Source organism: Pelodiscus sinensis, chromosome 16, assembly GCF_052426305.1.
Source record: "Pelodiscus sinensis isolate ZL-2025 chromosome 16, ASM5242630v1, whole genome shotgun sequence".
NCBI classification, from domain to species: domain Eukaryota; kingdom Metazoa; phylum Chordata; order Testudines; family Trionychidae; genus Pelodiscus; species Pelodiscus sinensis.
The window spans coordinates 22,390,492-22,411,165 of record NC_143067.1 but is presented as its reverse complement, the minus strand read 5'-3'; the positions used below and the strand labels follow the sequence as shown (position 1 = coordinate 22,411,165).

Genomic DNA, 20,674 nt, shown 5'->3' with positions numbered 1-20,674 from the left:
ACCCCCCAGATGGCAGCCTGCAGCAAGTGCAGCCGGGATGATGGCAACGACCCCACGAGATGCACCGGTGTGCCGAGGGGAAGCTCTGGCTCCATGTGGCCTAGTACTGTGGTGTCCCAAGTGCAGGCACTCAGGGCACTCCAAGACAGGACTGCTTTGCTGTCCCTCATCGAGGTAGACAAGCAAGCGGGGAACCCTGAAAACTGTCTGTCCAGGGTGGGGGTAGGGTCCCTTTAAGCACGGAGCTCAGTTGGCCTCAGGCAGCAGGCCCACACACTAAGTCCTAACCTAATGTCCTGCCAGCACTGGTTCCAGCCATCCTTAACTCTATTTCGAAATAGTTTTTGTGTATAGATGTGTTATTTTGTATTAGCTTAATTTGAATTAACTATTTCGAATTAAGTTAACTCGAATTAATGCTGTAGTGTAGATATACCTATAGAGATTAATATTAAAACTCCCTTTCCATTCTCATGTCACAAAACTACTGCCCAAAGCGAGACCAGACAAATCTTGCTCACCCTTGCCTGAGTTGTAATTAGAGGTCAGGATTGAGATGTGCAGGCAGAGATGTGTGGTGGCAATATTTATGCTATGTTGGAAGGCAGACAGGTACAACAGTGATGGCCAGCAATAGAAAACCCTAAGATAATCTCTAAATATATTCACAAATAGAAAGAAAACGTCACATTCGCACATACCCATATTTCAGTTTTTACACGCTGAATTGCTATCTAAATTTAGAATCAGAGGGGTGGCCGTGTTAATCTGAATCTACAAAAGCGGCGAGGAGTTCTGTGGCACCTTATAGACTAACCAAAGTGTTGGAGCATAAGCTTTCGTGGGCAAAGACCCACTTTGTCAGATGCATGTAGTGGAAATTTCCAGAGGCAGGTATAAATATGCAGGCCAGAATCAGGCTAGAGATGACCAGGTAGATCCAATCAAGGAGGATGAGGCCCACTTCTAGTAGCTGATCTGGAGGTGTGAATTCCAAGAGAGGAGAAGCTGCTTTTGTAGTTAGCAACCCATTCACAGTTTTTGTTTAATCCTGAGTTGATTATGTCAAACTTGAAGATGAACTGTAGCTCAGCAGAATAGTGATAGAAATGTAGCCCTGTTAGTCTGGGGTAGCTGAAGCAAAATGCAGGACAATGTAGCACTTTAAAGACTAACAAGATGGTTTGTAGGTGATGAGCTTTCGTGGGCCAGACCCACTTCCTCAGATCTGTAGCTCAGCAGTTTCTCTTTGAAGTCTGGTCCTGAAGTTTTTTTGCTGCAGGATGGCTACCTTTAGATCTGCAATTGTGTGTCCAGGGAGATTGAAGTGTTCCCCTACAGGTTTTTGTATGTTGCCATTCCTAATATCTGATTTGTGTCCATTTATTCTTTTATGGAGGGACTGTCCAGTTTGGCCGATGTGTATAGCAGAGGGGCATTGTTGGCACATGATGGCATATATTATGTTAGTAGATGTGCAGGAGAATGAACCCGTGACAGTATGGCTGATCTGGTTAGGTCCTGTGATGGTGTTGCTGGTGTATATATGTGGGCAGAGTTGGCAGCGAGGTTTGTTGCATGGACTGGTTCCTGAGTTAGAGTTATTATGGTGCGGTGTATAATTGCTGGTGAGAATATGCTTCAGGTTGGCGGGTTGTCTGTGGGCAAGGACTGGCCTGCCTCCCAAGGCCTATGAGAATGAGGGATCATTGTCCAGGATGGGTTGTAGACCACTAATGATGCGTTGGAGAGGTTTTAGCTGAGGACTGTAGGTGATGGCCAGTGGTGTTCTGTTGGTTTCTTTCTTGGGCTTGTCCCGTAGCAGGAGGCTCCTGGGTACACATCTGGCTCTGTTAATCTGTCTCCTCACTTCCTCGTGTGGGTATCGTAGTTTACAGAATGCTTGTTGACGATCTTGTAGGTGTAGGTCTCTGTCTGAGGGGTTGGAGCATATGTGGTTGTACCTCAGTGCTTGGCTGTAAACAATGGATCGTGTGGTGTGTCCGGGATGGAAGCTGGAGGCATGCAGGCAAGCATAGCGGTTGGTAGGCTTTCGGTATAGGGTGGTGTTTATGTGACCGTCACTTATTTTCACCATGGTGTCCAGGAAATGGACCTCCCGTGTAGACTGGTCGATGCTGAGGCTGATGGAGGGGTGGAAGCTGTTGAAATCGTGGTGAAATTCTTCCAGAGTCACCTTCCCAAGGGTCCAGATGATGAAGATGTCATCGATGTAGCATAGGTAGAGAAGGGGCGTAAGTGGACAAAAGCTGAGGAAGCGTTGTTCCAGGTCAGCCATAAAAATGTTGGCGTATTGTGGGGCCATGCGGGTGCCCATAGCAGTGCCACTGGTCTGGAGGTATATATTTTCACCAAATCTGAAATAGTTGTGTGTGAGGATAAAGTCGCAGAGCTCAGCCACCGGTTGTGCTGTGGCATCATCAGGGATACTGTTCCTGACAGCTTGTATTCCATCTACATGTGGGTGTAGAGAGCCTCTACATCCATGGTGGCTAGGATGGTGTTTTCTGGAAGATCACCAATGCATTGTAGTTTTCTCAGGAAATCAGTAGTGTCACAGAGGTAACTGGGAGCGCTGGTGGCGTAGGGTCTGAGTAGTGAGTCCACATATCCAGACAGTCCTTCAGTGGGAATGCCAATGCCAAGATGATGGGGCGTCCAGGATTTCCAGGTTTGTGGATCTTGGGTAATAGATAGAACAGCCCTGGTCTGGGCTCTAAGGGTGTGTTGATTTGTTCCTGTGCTTGTGTGGGGGTGTCCTGAGCAGATGGTGGAGTTTCTTAGTGTATTCCTTAGTGGGATCTGAGGAAAGTGGCCTGTAGAATTTGGTATCGGAGAGTTGTCTGGCAACCTCCTTTAGGTCGTTCATGATGACAACAGCACCTCCTTTATCAGCCTCTTTGATTATAACGTCAGAGTTGTTCCGGAGGCTGTGGATGGCATTGAGTTCTGCTACATTTAGAGGCAATTCTAGCTTACTCATGAAGCCCACTAGAGGGCAGCATCTTCCACAATTCTAAGCTAATGCATTTCTGATAAGTTGTGTATGTTTTTTTCCTCTTTAACAAAGGAGACAAGTGGCCAATGCAGGAGATATAAAAGGAGCAGCATGGGGAAATGATATGTAAGGTGGTGGTGGTGATTACTCCTTTGGGGTGAAAGGGAAACATGAGTGGACATGTCATCCATATCAATACTGTCATTAAAACAAAAATTTTTAAAAAATCCCTACCTTTATTTCAGAGCTATTGCCCTGGAAAAGTTAATGAGGCAACTGAATGATCAGCCATTTCCAGGAATTGGAGAGGTCGTTTTAATTACTTACTAAGGTATCTTTTCAGTAGCATTGCTGCCTTTACATATATATCTGGAGTTCTTAATCCTCTGTCAAGTAAGCTCAGTCTCAAGATCAGGGTTAGGGAACCTCTGGTCCACAGTCCAGATACAGCCTCCTCTTTAGTTTGATCCAGCCCACAGCAAGTCTCCTTCCCATGGCCGGAAGCCCTGGGCCTTGGCACCCCTGCACAGGGCTAAAGGGCAAGCACCAGCACCCAGAGCCCATTCCTACTATAGGAAGAGCCAGATAATGTGCAGCGTGTTTAGGGTTCCAAGCTAAAAGAGAGGCCAAAAAGATCTCCAGGCTGCCAAAAGTCCAGAATTTTTTGGGAGGCCCCTTAGCCGGTGACCCTGGGCTACAAGCTCTAAAGCCCCAGCATGTTATTCAGCCCTGCCTGGATCCCGCATCCCAATCCCTTACTCCAGCCCTGAGCCCCCTTCTGACCCTAATTCCCTCCTAGGCCCTACACACCAACCTCCTGAGCTCCATTCCGCACCCTCACTCCCTCCTAAGCCCCACACTCCAACCCCCTGCTCCAGCCCTGAGCCCCCTCCTGCATCCTAACTCCCTCCTAGACCACGCACCCCAAACCTGTCCACTGGCCTTGAGTCTGCTCCAGCACCTTAACTCCCACCCAGATCCCACACTCCTCTCCCGACCTCCCTGTCCTAAGCCCCTCTCGCACTCTAAACCCCTTTGGCCCTAGCTTGTAGCACCATCCTCCACCCCTTGACAGAGAAACGGTTCCCCACCACTGCTCTAGCTCAGCGTCTCTAGACTCCAGACTACTCCTGTCAAGAGTCTGATTTGTCCTGAGTACCCCCAGGTTTCATGATACAAAAGACAGGACTATGCAGCATTTTAAAGACTAACAAGATGGTTTATTAGGTGATGAGCTTTCGTGGGCCAGACCCACTTCCTCAGACCAAATTGTGGAAGAAAATGACCATATAAACCAAAGGAATACAATCAAAAAAAGTGAACACATATAAAATAGAAAAATCAGATTTTAGAACAGAGGAGGGATGAGGCGGGGAGGTTCATGTCTATGAGATAATGATATTAGAGGTGATAATTGGGGAAGTTGTCTTTGTAATGGGTAAGATATCTTGCCATATTTCAAGTCTTTACTCCACAGCATGAGGTTCTACAGTTATTCAAAAATAAGGTCACTAGAAATTTGGAACATAAACAAAACAATATATGTTTTCTCACTCCTTTAAATGCAGGAACTGTTATAGCTGAAATTAAAAAACAAAAAATTCACCCTGGGGCAAATACCCACCATGAAAAATTTTCAACCCAAACAATTATAAGCAAACCAAACTTAAGAGCTGATAGCCTAAATTGTAAGAACTGAAAATAAGGTCTTATACCATGGAATGTTAGAGAACCTTAAATTCACTGCCTGAAAAGTTTGGATGAACTATTTTCAACCTAAGATTTATTTGAACACTTCATTTTTTTATGGTGTCTGATTGGTCCTTTATGTCACATGGCCTAGTTTCTGCTCTCTGATGGAATGACTGAAACATGTCAGACAGAAGACTGTTTAATAGCAGTGTTAAGTAGCCATACAAAAATATTCAAGCTTTGAACGGTTTGTTCACATATACATTTAGGTAGATGTGTGAAGCACAATTGCGTTTCAAATGCACATCTGAAAAAATAAATCTTGTTTCCAAAGGACAAATGCTGACGGGAAAAGAACATGGTCAAATGGAACAGTTATTTAGAATCTTGTCAAAAGATTTCTGATCATGGTTGCTGCAGTATTTGACTAGTTGGTAATAAATTCTGTGTACTTTATACGTAAACAGAACATGGCTAGAATTTTCATGGAAGTCTCTTAGTAATATAAATCTGATTTATTCCATCTTAAATGATAATATATTGTAATTATTTCTTCAGTGGGTAAATGTTCCTAATATATCAATGTTATAGAGATGTTTTCAAAGCAAGAGTAATATTTAGACAATACCTTCTGCCTACAATGATTGCCGAATGGAGGCATCCTTATTTACATGGAAGCATAATTTTGCCATTCTGCAATGATACTACTTAAATGAAATAAACTGCTATTTGCAATACTTTGCAAAAATGGAGTCTTCTAGAGAAAACTAACATGCTTGCATACACAGAGCCTAATTTTGCTATCCTTAGTCATGGCAAACATCCATTGAACTCACTAGTTTTTCCTGCTGAAAGATGGCAGAATCATATTCAAGTCACCACGTGTCCGATTTAAAAACAAAGCTCAAAGTGAAATTAAAAGAAAAATTAGAAGTTGCACCCATAGGTTCTGTATAGCCAGGTTGAAACGTGAGGTGATTGGAAGCACAAATTGTGTTGACTGAGTTATGATAGGGAAAGGACCTAAATAAATGTGCAATAAGTAACCAAAACAACCCTAATTGACATTTATTAATGGTATAGATCACCTAAAAGGAAAATGAAATAAAATCAAATAGCATATCATTTAACAGGGTTTTCCAGACTATTTTGTTTCATAAAATGACTTTCACACGTTGCACACTGAAACACAAAATGCAGTGAAACTTCCTCTTAGAAGACCCCTCCATGGACCAGCAAAACCCTGGTTTCTTAATACAGATAGAGATGGGTCCCTTGTGAAAGGTCAGCTTATATTGCCCTGGAAATTGAAAGGATAATTTAGCACTTCAGAACTGGTGGCTGCCTCTTGGAGCTGGGATTGTGAGTGGAGCATTCATTGCCTATTAGAATGCTTAAAATAAGCCCCCTTTCCAAAAATTATGATAAATAATCCAAAATAAAGCAAAGGCCTGACCACCCTGTGCTTTGCAGCTTCACTTCCTCCTTTACGAAGGTGCTACCATCAGTGAAAGTGAATGAAGAATTGTAATTTTGCTGCATTTTGCACTCTTGCTGCACAATTATTCATAATACAGAAGGTACAAGGCAGAGCACATTCAGGTAGGTGTTGTATGTACTATGGCCACATTGCAATAAAAGTATCCTAAAATCTTGACATGAATACTCATGTACTAGATTATGAAACATATTACCAAAGAGAGAGTGCTGAAATCTATACACTGCTATAGCCCCTTTGCATCAAGCTAAGATTTTCCCTAAACTAACTTTCTCTATTTCATATTGCTTTGGTTATGTTAGTTGATGTTGAATGTCAACTTCTTATTCAGAAGATTAGTTCTTCAGGTGTAGTTGAATCAATATAATTTTCTGACAAATTATGCTTCACAATTTTTTCTACTGTTCATGTGGCAAATCTTAGAACACTGTGGGAAGAGTTCCAGATGCCAGTATGGTCTGGCCATTGTTACATCCAACTGCAGAACCTTCGCTGTTGCTGCTGCTATGCCAGCCAGAAAGAACTCAGCTTGTCTTTCTGCTCCCATGGTGTATTTGCAGTGCTGTTAGTGAGAAAAATTATCTTTTTACTTGTAAACAGAACAAATCTGAGAGCTATTCATTAACCTGGAATGTTACAGTCATTGGTATTGGCCACATCCTCAGACCCAGTGGTATTGCTTTGTCCCGCCCCGTTGGCTACTGCTCTTGCATCAAGTTGAAGTGTTCAGTTTGCATGGACCACACACTCCACAGCCTGTTCACATGAAAACCACAAGACAAAAGCAATGATGGCATCTAAGTCTATTGAAAGAGTGAAGATATTCCTATATATGAGGAAGAGTTGAATACTTCAGATATCTGGGTAGCATGATCACAAGGGATGCTAAACATCACTTAGCCTATGTCTACACTTAGAGCCAGTAAAAAGAAGAGGCATGCACTAGCTGCCCATGGGGTTAAGATACCTTTGTGCTAGGGTTAGCAAGCCTGTCACTCATAGCATGTGAAAAAGTTCCATGGCTACACTACTGTTTTTAGGCCACTAACTCAATGCATTGTGGGTTGTCTCCCAGAACCTGCAGGAATTGTGGAGTTGTGGTCAAACTAACAAACTTCCATGGCTCCTGTTCCAGCATCCAATAATTTACTCATATTTTTCCAGCAACATTTTTGAACTGCTGTTAGGCAAGACAGGGGACCTCCTGCTGAACACCTCAGTTGTGATGGTCATTAGTACAAACAGGGTGATGCATAGCTGTTGTCAATTGTGCTACCACGTGGATATGGTTTTGGCTTCCAAGGCTGGAGCAATACAATTACAGGTATAGGAGGGGCAAGAGAATGAAACCGTGATTATTTCTGCCAGTCATGGTCTTGATTTAATGTTTAATTAATTGTGTCCCTTTGTAGTCTGTAAATCATATCGAGTCAGTGTATGAGTAAATGAGAGTCAGTGTATGAGTAAATATTGAGTGTCATGATGTCAAAAAATTCCTTGATCAAAAATAAAGATGACCTGGAATAGTAAGAGTGCATTGGTTATCATCAGACAGTCAATATTTACCAACCAATACCCCCCATGGTGATAGCTGACAGTGTAAAATATGTCTGTATTCAAAACATGCAACAGTTCATAGTGGTGTCTTAGATACCATTTATGAGTAAACAGTCATTTTTTAGGAGCAACCACTGTAGTCACTAAAGAGAAAACAGAAAAAAAAATCTCAATTCAGAATATGATCTGAATAAATATTATATCCAGAAATTATACTGAAAGTGTTAAAGTTGCAAAGTCAAGCTCTTAAAATTATGAAATGCCAGCATTAATGCTGTCTGTTCAACCATTATTTAATCCCTTTATGTGTATATATTATGAAACAGTTGCATGATCACATACTACTTTTGCCATAGGACCCCTTCTTCATTAATTCCCCTGTGGAGGAGGGAGGGGAAGAGTAGTACTAACTGAATGGGTAGCTATTTCTTTTTTATCTTGTTCATTTAGTGTGTGGCCCCATTAAATACATTGAGAGAGCTCAAAAAGCTACAGTGATGTGATTTATTTGCCTAAATGTTTTCTTAAGCCAGTTGTATATTTTTACTGTGCAATCCACTAGGTGTTGTGCAGGATGATGTAGAAGTAAATACTGCATCATTCCAAGGCTTTTTGATACTATATGTAACATGTTTGTTTTATTCCAAAATGACTACGTATAAAGATTTTCCTGAACAAAAACTGATCCAAATCTGACCTGCTCACCTCACCCAAAGTTTGGAGTTGGTCTAAACCAGATCTGAGATTTACAACTGACTGGCTCCTAGAATTTTCCCTGATCTTGATTACATAAGATCCTTGCGACATAGGGCAGCTAAGGGGGGCCCTGAAGGTAGGGAGATTGGGGGGCTCCTCCAGTGGCGCAGTGGATAAGGAATATGACCACCGAAGTTAATGGAACTGTGATGTTGCCCTCCATGTTGTTTATGGAAATATGCTTATGAATATGACATAACTCAAATATGCTTTATGCAAAATACTTCAGGTAACATACCATTAGAAAAGTTATAATCTGCTGAATATGTATATTCTATTTGTGTGCATGTGTCAGTCTTGTATTTGAAGTTAGAAATACAAAATATAAACCTGTTTTACTAATCTAGATGTGCTAAGGGAGGGCCATTAGTAGAATCTAACCGTCAGTGGTTAGCCAGCCCTCCAGGAACTTAATGGCCCAATACTTGGGATAATGATCTGTGAATAGTCTTGTTTTTCCTATAAGCCTGGACCAGGGTGGATCCTGTGAGGACATAGGGCCAGGTGACCTGATGCTGGAACCCTGATGCTGCACTCTTCCATAGATGGTGAGAAAAGTTTGAACTGATCACAAAGGATTCCAACACTGGGAAAATCTATATAAAGACAGAAAACCAAACAATAGGAGCTGATACCAAATTCCAGGATATTCCTGTCTACCACCCAAGATTACTTCTGGAAACATTTATGACTGAACAGGGGCAAGCATTGATCTCAGGCTGGGAGGCATTCCAGCTTGTGAAAAAGGATGATTAGAACTACTGTTAGGGTAACGTATTGCAGATAACGAGTTTCTTAGTGTATTAGGCTTAGGTGATATATGATGTTTTATTTTACTTAGTAACTTACTTGCTCTGTCTGCTATTACTTGCAACCACTTACATCCTGCCTTTTATCTTATAAATATTTCTGGAAGTTTGTTTGTTTGTTTGTCCCAAAAGATCTCATAAACGGTAAGAGCTAGAAACATCAAATTTTGCACAGATACTCCTAATTTCCTAACTTAAATAACTAAATTATTTGTATCTCTAAATCAGTTCCCCCAGAGCCCCAATTGGGCCCACTGATAATTAGCTTTTAGTAGCGCCTGATCATAAGCATTTGCTGGACTCTTCTGTTAAACGTGTCACATAAACTGCAACTACGAGATCCTAGAGGATAAGGCATGTGAGTACCTGCAGCACCATCAAGGGAAGGCCCATGGGGGAGAGGCTTCAGTGGGGTAGAGAATTAGCAACCTCCCCTATACTAGGGCACCAGCAGGTCTCCAGGACAGACCCAAATGTGGCTGATGCTGGCTAGGGTCTAGCCTTGCTAATTGTGGCTGGGAGAAGCCTCCAGCTATCATAGCCTCTCAACATCTTCACGCAGCCGGGCTCTAACTGAACCCCTTCTGGAAATTACATTTGCTTCCCTCCCCCCACACCGAAACGAGCCATCCCACCACTCGCCCTCCTTTGGGCTGCGTGCGTTCTCCTGGCAGGGCTGTGTGCGTTATCAGCAAGTGCCACGGACATTATGCACTTTGCAGGATTCAGCTCACAGTACAAAGAGGAGGTGGGTAGGAGGACCAGGTTTTGAGCACCATGGAGCCTGAGGAGGACACGGTATGCTCACAACAGCCTATTCTCATTAGAACAGGTACTTTCAGGTGTTGCATGTTCTGATCATCTAGATAGCACTAATTGCACCTGGTCTGAAGGTGTTTTACTTTGTCTGATCAATGCAACCGATCCAGCTGCGACTAGGAAGTCCATTCAGGTTGCCTCATGGAGCGTGCACTGAAGGCACTCGGGGAGTGGCTACTTGGGGAGCAGTGATTTGCTGCTGCTGCAGAGCCCAGGAGACATCCCCTCCATTTCTCAGGGCGTCTCGCAAGGAGGCTGCAGGCACTGGTTTGCACAGAGTCTTTAAGAGAAGATGAGCCTTCTTGATTTGTGGGGATTGAGAAAAGAGACCCTATGGGATTTGTCATTTTGTAAGCACAGCACTAGCTTGGTTAATTTCTTGAAGTAATATATCAGAGAAAAGTATTTCCAATAAAATATGCTATGTTAATGTTATTGACGTGTTCATTCATCTCACCTTTTACTGTATTTTCCCCGGGCAATGCCAGGTATTTCTGCTAGTACTTAATAAAATCACGTTTGTTTATTAAGAAACCCAATAAATAATTATTAATACCGGCGGGGAGGGCAACCTGTTCATATCTCTCTTTCATTGATAAAAGAGGCAAATATTTTATGAATTTGCTTTTATACAGTTTTATACAGAGTAACCTAGTTTTATTTTAGATTCTAGACACCATTGGAACTATGCACCTGAGTACCGTGGCAAGTTCTTTTGATTATCTCAATTTCTGTATTACTCTGCTGTGGACTGTGACCCTAGCTCTTTGCCAATGCTGGAGGAAACCAGAGGTCTGATCTGCAAGACAGGGTGGGGAGACACCCCAAAGGCAGGTAGATGGGCTCAGTGGTATTTCAGCACCTCAGGTATGTCTACACTGCAGCATTTTTCTGGAATAATGCCTGTTATACTGGAAAAACAATACTTGCGTTCACACTGCTATTGCGTTCTTTTGACAAAAATTCGAAAGTATGGAGGGGTTTTTCAGTCAACAGTAAACCTCTTTCTATGAGGAAGAATGCCTTTTCCGAACAAACTTTTTCAGAAAAAGGCGTGTGTGGATGCAGAAGAAGGAGTTCTGTCGAAAAAAGAGGCCTCCAGGAAATAACACAGGTGCCCTGGTGGCCACTCCATCCAAACTAATCAGAACTCTATAGTTCCTGTCTCCTGCCAGCTCTTAAAGCTGAAGGCGCGCGGTACAAATCTTGTGGCAGGAAGCCGGACCTGGGAGCTGCACTCACCAGGTGGCTCTGTCTTCCACACTGCTACAGAGCTATGGCCCAGCCTCAACCCTGCCAAGAGCCCACTGGCCCTCATAGGGAGTATGCACAGGGCTCCCAGAAGCCTGCCAGGGGCACTAAAAGGTGTGCCCCATCGTGGTCTGGGGCAGAGATCCTGGCCCTCCTAGATGTCTGGGGTGAGGAAGAGTCCCTGCAGGATCTCTGCTCCAGACGTCGAAATGCTGACATCTGTGTCCAGATGGTCAAGGCCCTGGCCGCGAGAAGACACCACCCCCAGAGCCTCAAGCAAGTCAGGAGCAAGGTCAAAGAGCTCTGGCAGGGCTACACCAGGGCCAGGGAGTGCAGTTCTTGTAATGGGGTCCTGCCCCTATTACAAAGAGCTACACCGCACCCTGGGGGTAGTGCAGCCCCTTCACCATCCCGGTCATTGAATCAGGGCTAGAGATGCCTGTTGTCACCTGCCTGGAGCTCCCTGGCCAGGAGAAGGAGGAGGATGAGGATGAGCTGGAGGAGGAAGAGGAGACAGCCAGCACCATCACCCTCACCCTTGAGCCGGTACTCCAGGGCCTGGATATCTCCCAGGCATTCTCTGAAAGCAGGGAGGGGCCATCAGGTGAGTGCTCTCAGTTTTTCACGCACACAGTGGAGACAGGTGCAGAGGAGATGGGGAGCAATTGTCGTTTGGACTTCTCAGCCTGGGCATTGTGCTGCACTCCATGTACATGGAAGCACATGCAGCGCCAGTCTGTGCCTCGCGGCTCCACGGGGCATCCCCGGAGCACCCCCGGGCTCCTGCTCACAGGCTTTGGGGAGGCCACACACATGTCTGACCCCTGGGAGAGACCCCCTCCCACCACTAGCCACCGCTGGAAGCAGGCTGGGGACAAGGGTGCATGCACACACACACACAGACTGAGAAGTGACGCACACGGCACATGGGCATGCCTGCACACTTGAGCCACCACTCACTCCCACAGCCAGCGCTGCCAGGCGCAGGTGTGTATGCAGCCCCCATGGAAGGCCAGGCTGCTTCAGGCCCCTGTCCAGCCCATGAAATTCCCACTGTGGCCAGATACTTCCTTTGCCTTCTTGTCCATGGGACAGAGGAGGGGAACGGGCAGCATGGTCCCATGAGCACCTCAGAGCCCCTATGAGGCAGGGACTGCAGTCCAGTCCATGCATGGCCTTTCTCTCAGGACATTCCCATCCTCCAGCCCGAGGACTGTTGCTCGCAGCTCACAGAAGAGGACATGGCCCCAGGGACAGTGTCTGCATGGATGACTGACCGCCTCTCCCTCTTTATTCTCCACAGCTGGACCAGCTGTCACTGAGGGGCGATCACCACCAGCTGAGCCAGCCAACCAACCCTGGGGGAGCTGCAAGTGCCAGAGGCCTCTCCTGCTGCCCCTCCTGCTCCCACAATGCCCCCTCCTGATGCACCCCATTCTGCCCACCTCCCCGTGCTGCCTGCCCCGATGCAGCCTGAACCACAAGTAGTGGTCCGCCCCCGCAGAGGCAGTTGCAGGGGCCACCCCTCCCAGCAGTAGCTCCGCCTTCCCCCCTCCCTCCTCCTAGTTCACAGCCTCCTCCCCCCTCCTAGTTCAGAGCCGTCTCCCCCTCCCAGTTCAGAGCCTCCTCCCTCTTCCTAGTTCAGCGCCTCCTCCCCCCTCCCAGTTCAGACCCCCCTCCACCCTCCCACCCTACGTCCCCCCATTGTAAATAAAAAGTTCAAGACGTTGGTTTCCAAAAAAAACCTGTGTTGGTTGTTTATTGGGAGGTATGGGGAGGGGAGGAGGGGAGGGTTGGGGATGGGAGGGAGATGTAAAGGGAAACAGAGGCAACCCTACTGTGGGGCCTGGGAGAACATCTCCGTCAGAGCCTCCCATATGTGCACCCCATCATGGTGCACCTGGCGGATGGCAGCTGTGGGGGGCTCTTCGAAGGCCTGGCCCTCGCCTGCCATCTATGCCAGGCAGAAGGACTCCCCCTTCTGCTCCATGATGTTGTGGAGCACACAGCACGCAGCCACTACCTTGGGGACATCCTGCTCACCCATCTCCAGACAGGTGAGCAAACAGTGAAACTGGGCTTTCAGACAGCCAAAGGCGCACTCCACCTGGTTGCAGGCCCGATTGAGGCGGTCGTTGAACTGTGCCCGGTTGTGGTCTGTCTGGCCCGTGTAGGGCCACATTAACCAGGGCAGCAGGGGTAGGCTGTGTCCCACACAATACATGTGGACATGGGCACGTCCCCAACAGTAAATTTCCACAGGGGGAAAAAAGCGCCCACCTCCAGCCTGCCAAACAGGCCGGAGGTTCAGAGAATGTGGGCATCATGTGCCCTGCTGGACCAGCCCGCATAAATGTCCATGAAGCAGCCACGGTGGTCCACGAGGGCCTGGAGTATGATGGAGAAGTACCCCTTGCGGTTTATGAAATGGGCCGCTCGATGCTCTGGGGCACGGATGGGATGTGGGTTGCATCCAGGGCTTCCCAGCAGTTGGGGAACCCCAGGGCAGCGAAGCCAGCCACCATAGCCTCCACGTCCTGCAGGCAGATGACTCGCTGGAGCAGGACGTTGTTGACAGCATGGACGACCTGCACAATAACACAGGGGAACGCATCACATAAGGCAAGGTGATGCCCTCTGTCCTCACACACACCAGGGCTCCCTCGCTCCACGGGCCACACACACACCCTCCCACAAGCAGGCCTATGCAAGGGAGGGACGGCCCAAACCCCTGGGTGACGAGGAATTCCCCATCGCCCCAGCCTGGAGTCTTGCCTGCCCCTGGGCATGGAGTGCAGCACCCTCTCCTTTCCACCTCCTCCCCCCCCCCCCAGCACTTACCTGCATGACAATGGCACCAACGGTGGATCTGCCCACCCCGAACTGGTGTGCCACCGATCGGTAGCTTCCAGAGTGCAATGGCGACCCTCTTGTCCACAGGGATGGGTGCCCACAGCCGTGTGGTGCTTCTCTGGAGTGCAGGGGCGAGCCAGGCACATAGCTCCAGGAATGTCTGCTTTCGCATCCGAAAGTTCCAGAGCCATTGCTAGTCGTCCCATTGCCCCAGGACCCAGCTGGTCCGACCAGTCGGTACTGGTGGCCAGTCTCCACAAGGGCCTCTCCACGGTGGGGTGGGGATGCCACAGGGTTGCCACAGCCTTCCTAGTGAGGGAGTCCAGAGTGACCTGCGCCTCGAGGTCCTGGACGATGAGTGCAGCAGCATGGAGCAGCAGCTGCAGGCAATCCAAAATGGCCGGAAGGGGCCAGAGCAGGCACAAGGCCACCCCTGGCTCCATGGCACAAGAAAAGAGCTGGAGTCAAAAAATCAGCAAATGGCACTAAGGCACAAGCTGTGGTGTCCAACAAGGCAGAGGGCAACCACAAGTAGAACTGCTATGGCTGTCAGTCCCTGCAAGAGGTCCTACAGCTCACAGCAGGAGAGAAACGGCTGTCTGGGGAGATCCCTTTAAGCATGTCTCTCAAAGGAGCTCCAGCCCCTACCCCAGGAAAGGGCTGGTGCCCTTTTGCCCTCTCCAAAATGGTTCCGGGGTCCTGCCTCTGTCCTGTCCCCCCTCCGTCTCCTCTTTTCTAAGCTGAAAAGTCCCAGTCTCTTTAGCCTCTCTTCATATGGGACCTGTTCCCAACCCCTGATCATTTTAGTTGCCCTCCCCTCTCCCAGCCTCTCTCTTCCCCTCTCCCACCACCTTTTCCCAGTCTCCCCCAATTTTGTTCAATAAAGACAGATTCCATTTTTGAACACAATTGTCCTTTATTTTGTACATCAAGAAGAGGGGCTAGGGAAGGGTAAGTGGAAGGAGGTGAGGGAGGAATGGGGCACGCGCCCCCGATGGGGAGGTCTGGGCTGGCTCTGCGGGCTTCTGGGGGTGGAAGCTCTCCTGCAGCCCCCCAATTGCCCCCTCTCCCCAGATGGCAGCCTGCGGCAAGTGCAGCCGGTCTGATGGCCGAGTGCTGTGATGTGCCCAGTGTGGGTACTCCGGGCAATCCAAGCCAGGACTGCTTTGCAAGCGGGACACCCCTGAGAACTGTCTGTCCGGGGTGGGGGTCAGGACCCTTTAAGCACAGCCCTCGGCTAGCCTGAGACAGCATCTCCACGCTCTAAGTCCTCCTCTGATGCCCTGCCGGCACTGCTTCCGGCCATCCTTAAGCCTGGTTCAGGGTCCACTTAATGTGGACATGCTAGTTCGAATTAGCAAAACGCTAATTCGAACTAGTTTTTTAGTCTGGATCCGTTAGTTCAAATTAACTAATTCGAACTAAGTTAGTTCAAATTAACGTTGTAGTGTAGACGTACTCTAAGGTCCAGCGGCCTGTAGTACTAGTCCCCGCTTTGCACCTTACACTGCAGTGTTTTTGGCCAGCACATCACATCCTTCTGTTTGTCCTTTGCAAACCTGCCTTTTCCTGCTGTCCTCCTTACTGCACCCTCATTTCCTGCCCTTCCCAAGGCAGAACAGCATGTTATGGGCAAGCAAATGCCCACCGGCCCCGCTTGCTGTGTGAGATTCATGCCCTTGGCGCACACACACTCACCTGCCAGCTCTTCACACTCAGCTAAGGAAACTCTGAAATGGGCCCTTTAGTGTCTACAGGGTTCCTGCTTTGCCTGGGGACAAGCATTTGTGATTTTGTGATTAGCTGTAACTGAAGAGATTCTTTCTTGGCTGAAGCAGCTTCTGGGAATAAGCCTCAGTCTCTCCCTGCTCTTCCCTCCCCCATCTCCTTCCTTTCCCTCCATCTTTTATGGCTGTTGCCATGGAGCCTAGCGAGCTCCGTGCTGCAGCAAGGGAGGGAGGAGGAGGCAGCAGTGCCTTCTGCAATTCCAGGTTCTGCTCAGTGAGCTCATCACCCTCCTCCGAGGAGGAGGGAGGCGGCTGGCTATTGCTGCTGCTGCTCCGGGTGGGTGGGCGGTTTACATCCTCAGCATCACCAAGCAGGGGGTGGGGGGAATATCCCAGCAGCTGCTGATGTTGGGCTCTGAAGCAGCCTCAGTAACTGGGAAAATGGATTCAGCTTGCACATCCCTTGCCTTTCAGCATCTTCTCCTGGTTTCAACATGGTGAGCAGCAGAGCCAGCACTGCCTTTATTGCTGATATTCATGATTGTGGCCGAGGATCATTCTTCTCATGCTGTTGCTGTTTTTTTCTGATCTGGTTGTGCTGCTTATCTTTACTATGTTTGTGAAAGAATGACTTTCATCCGAGCTGTTAGAGAGAGCTTAGGGGCTGGAGCGAGATGGGAGGGATGGAGTGAGAGAGCTGGAGATACAGAAAGATGGAGAGCGGAGAAGGTATATGGGGGCTCATTAGCAGCAGTCTCAGTGAAACAATGTTCCAGGAATTCATCTTAGCTAACCTCATGCTCTAAACCCCCCACCCTTATTTATTTGTCATCTTCTTTCCTTTGCTGTTACAAAATGGGATGCACTGAAGACGGTTGTGGTTTTAAAAAAAGGTATTTTTTTGAAAGGTTTAGTTTGATGTCAGGAACTCCCAGATACTGGGTTGGGCCTCAGGGAAATAGCATTTGGGGTAATAAGTGCATCTAAGCCAAGAGCAATTTTGAAGGAGCTACTCTGATTAATTTGCTTGCAGCACAGATTTATCGATTTGGATTTGTCGTGGCTTCGCACGGGGCTTCGTTTTGAGATTCTTGTTTTTAAAAGGTTTCTATGCAGATCTTATTTTTGTGGAAGAGGGGTATGTGAAAATATACTTACACATTGAACTGGGTGTCTTTGTATGTACAACACATGTGCTGTTTTCACTGCCAATAATTGAAGAAATATTCCAGTTGGGGGTGATGTATGATTTATTCTTCCGTTACTGAATTATTGTCCCTTGATTTCATTATGGCACTTAGGATAGATCTATATCATGCATTTGGTCTGTTTTATGGCACTAAATACTAATTTATGCCTGTCTTAATTTGTTTCCATTAATATAAATAGATATAAGATATGGAACATATACCTTATGGCCTGGTAATGGATGCATAGATAGCTATAGGTATAGTTTTATTTAAAAGTTTAAATTAAGATCTTGCAGGAAAAAATGTCAAACCATATTTTTAAACCTATTAATTTGCACTCAGAAGTGTCCCATGCACCATTGTAACATGAAAGGTCAGATTCTCCTTTCTGAATGCCCTGAATTCATTGCACCAGATTCTGCCTTGATATATACTCCATGCACATGCTTGAACTCTGGGAAGCATGTCAGTGTCATGAATGGTCCATTTTGTCCAATAATACTGCATTTGAGCCTTCCATCCTGGCTCAGGAGAAATCCCCATTGTTCAGATCTGCTGTTTGTGTTCATTCCAGCAGCATACAAACACCAGGCCAAAATCAGCTGTGCTGTAAATGTCGACAAAATGATTTCCACACCTGTCCAGAATCTGATTCCTGTGATGCAGGTGTAAATTCATGGCAATTCTTTTGATTTTAATTAGCTTGGTCATGGTGTGGGTGAACTCAGGTGTATATAGTAATGTAGTGTGCAATGGTTTGTCAGTGAGACTAAAAAGTGAGTGTCATATAAATGGATTTGGGGACTAAATTCAGGTGCAATGGATGTTGTACTCATTGAGCCAGAATCAATCCCATTTTCAAAGGGGGTGAGTCTCCATCTCTGGGAGCTTTGCCCTCAGGGGATAGGCAAATTCATCTCTGCTGGGAAATTTGTGGGAGTCCCCCCAGCAGACATGCTTGAGAGGAGTTGCTGACTCAGCGCATCTGGCCATGCTCTTTGCCAGGAGAGCCTTGTTGACTTTTGGAACATCACCTGTCAGTGGAACCCTGGGAGCTCTCCACGTCTGCAACCTCTCTCCAGTTGGACTTGCTGGGTTGGCCATTCTGTACTGGCTGAGGTTGTCCAGGCCTGGGTGTTGGATTTGTCCACTTGTTTGTGCAGTGTCCAGCACAACCCTGACTGGGATCTCTAGGCATTATTACAACACAAACAATAGGTAACTTCCTTTGACTGAATTTACCCCAACATCTTTCAGTGATTTCTACTTATATTCTCCTGTTTCCAGGGTTATTTCTAGATCAGTAAGCTTTTAAACATAGGTCTTTTGTATTCTAATCTTTTTTGTTTTCACCTCTACTTAATGGGGTGATAACGTAGGTGTAACACTAGAATGTAGTTGTGAATAACAAACAGCAGGCTATTATCACTTATAAATGCATGGGGGACATTCGTGACCTTTTATTATTATCAAAACTTGAAAGCAGCTAGAAAATGGAAGCATAAGTTCTCTACTGTTATTACAAAGGATAACTGACCTCATGGTTTTTAAGCCAGAGAAACATTGTATAACTCTAGTAACGAAATGATGCTAGAGTCATTTTCAGGTTTTGGGGTCTATTACCCATCCATTTCCTTGTATCCTGTTACGTGCCAGTTATTATTACAGATTACAAATGCATAGAAGCACTCCTCTTACTAGAAAAGATATTGGGCTAGATTTTGACCATATTAATGCTAGTGTAACTCTAAAGAAATCAATGGGCCTAATTCTGATCTCACACTGGTTTCACTCCAAGTGGTTTCACTTCTGATTTACATCAGTGCAAGTGAGAACAGAATCAAGCTGATTGGCTAACGGTCATGGTCTAGTGATTTAATTACAGAAATTAGTAACAAAGGAAGTTCTAATCCCTGAACTGACACCAACTCCATCTATAGCTTTGTCCATGTCATAAACTCTGCTGCCTGTGAAATGGGCTAATAATCACTAATTTAATGGAAAAACTGCTGTGAGGATTAATCAGCTAATGTATAGAGAAAAGCTGAGCACAGATAAGTGCATTTGCCATTTGTTTTACATACTGACATGGGATTGGTAAAAAAAAAATTGTTTAGATTTGAATCTAGTTTGATTTGCTTGCAAATAGTACATGTGAAATTATCCGTCCTGCCTGTGATACACTGAGTGTGGAGTTATGTGTTCAGAGTATTCTGTGAAGGGTAACCCATAAACATGTAATGTGGGAGGATGATTTATAAACTGATTCTGCTTAGTTCACCTGGGGGAATGCTGCAGTCCAGCAGGTGAATCAGAGAAAACTGCACATGCGGTCCAGACAATGCTGCCAAACTTGCACCTGCAAAGGGCCTGCTAACAATGGGATGAAATGCTAATGCTACGTTTACTGCATACATTCCAGTGTCACATGGTGTAGAATACTAGCAGCTTCAGGCTAACTGAGAGCTCTGTGGGAATAATGAGAATCAGGATATTTCTGTCTTTACAGTCACCCTGGGTGAAAAATAACACAAGTTGCCCATCTTTATCCACAGCTCTCCATAATCCCTCCCCAAACACAGCAGTTCTTGACACATTTCTTTTGTTCCCCATAGTGTTCTTGGACTTGACCCTCACATCCACATATCCCAACTGACAGGGGGAGGAGAAGAGACGACACAGTGTGGGACCTCAGTCAAATAGCTTTGCAGACAACCTTAGATATGTTCTTAATTCTAAAATGATTAATGCAGTTGTCAGAGGAACAGAATAATTCGAACCCACAACCAATGTCTTGTATAAACATTGAGACAAATCTTGGCCTCAGGTCATTCACTTTCAAGGCTCCAATTGCAAATCAAATCTCATGTTCCTGCTGCAGTGAGGACCAGGCAGAGATACCACGTATGGGAATTCTGCAAGTCCCTGCTAGGAGAGTGGAATGTGGACATGCCAAGAACAGGGAAACAGTATGGGTTGTGAACAGTAAAGATCCAAATTCACATGTTGGTGAACTGCGTCCTCCTCTTCTTTCATACATGTTAGTAGCAGCCACATCCCAAGTTCTACTGATCCATTCTTGAGTGTCAAAGGGAAACACTTATCATGCATGTAATAATGCCTTGGGAAAAGCCCCATTACTCTGGCTTTGCTCCTGGGAAGAGAATATGGCCCCTTTGTAACATCACAATAATAAAATCATAGAACACTAGAACTGAAAGAGACCTCGAGAGGTCATCAAGTCCAGTCTCCTGCCCTCGTGGCAGGACCAAGCACTATTTAGATCATCCCTGAGAGATGTCTATCTAACCTGTTCTTGAATATCTCCAGTGATGGAAATTCTACAACCTCCCTAGGCAATTTATTTCAGTGTTTAACCACTCTGACAGTTAGGAAGTTTTTCCTAATGGTCAACCTAAACCTCCATTGCTGAAATTTTAGCCCATTGTTTTTGTCCTATCATCAGAAGCCAAGGAGAACAATTTTTCTCCCTTCTCCCAGTA

General features: G+C 46.2%; 1 protein-coding gene across 1 annotated transcript in view; it reads left to right on the top strand.

Moving 5' to 3' along the window:
• The first annotated feature begins 16,347 nt into the window (after positions 1–16,347).
• The window catches only part of JAKMIP2 (janus kinase and microtubule interacting protein 2), a 131,072-nt gene continuing 126,745 nt past the window's right edge, over positions 16,348–20,674 (top strand). The window contains exon 1 of the mRNA XM_006124528.5: positions 16,348–16,478. The gene's annotated coding sequence lies outside the window, so the exon portion shown is untranslated. The remainder of the gene's footprint in view (positions 16,479–20,674) is intronic.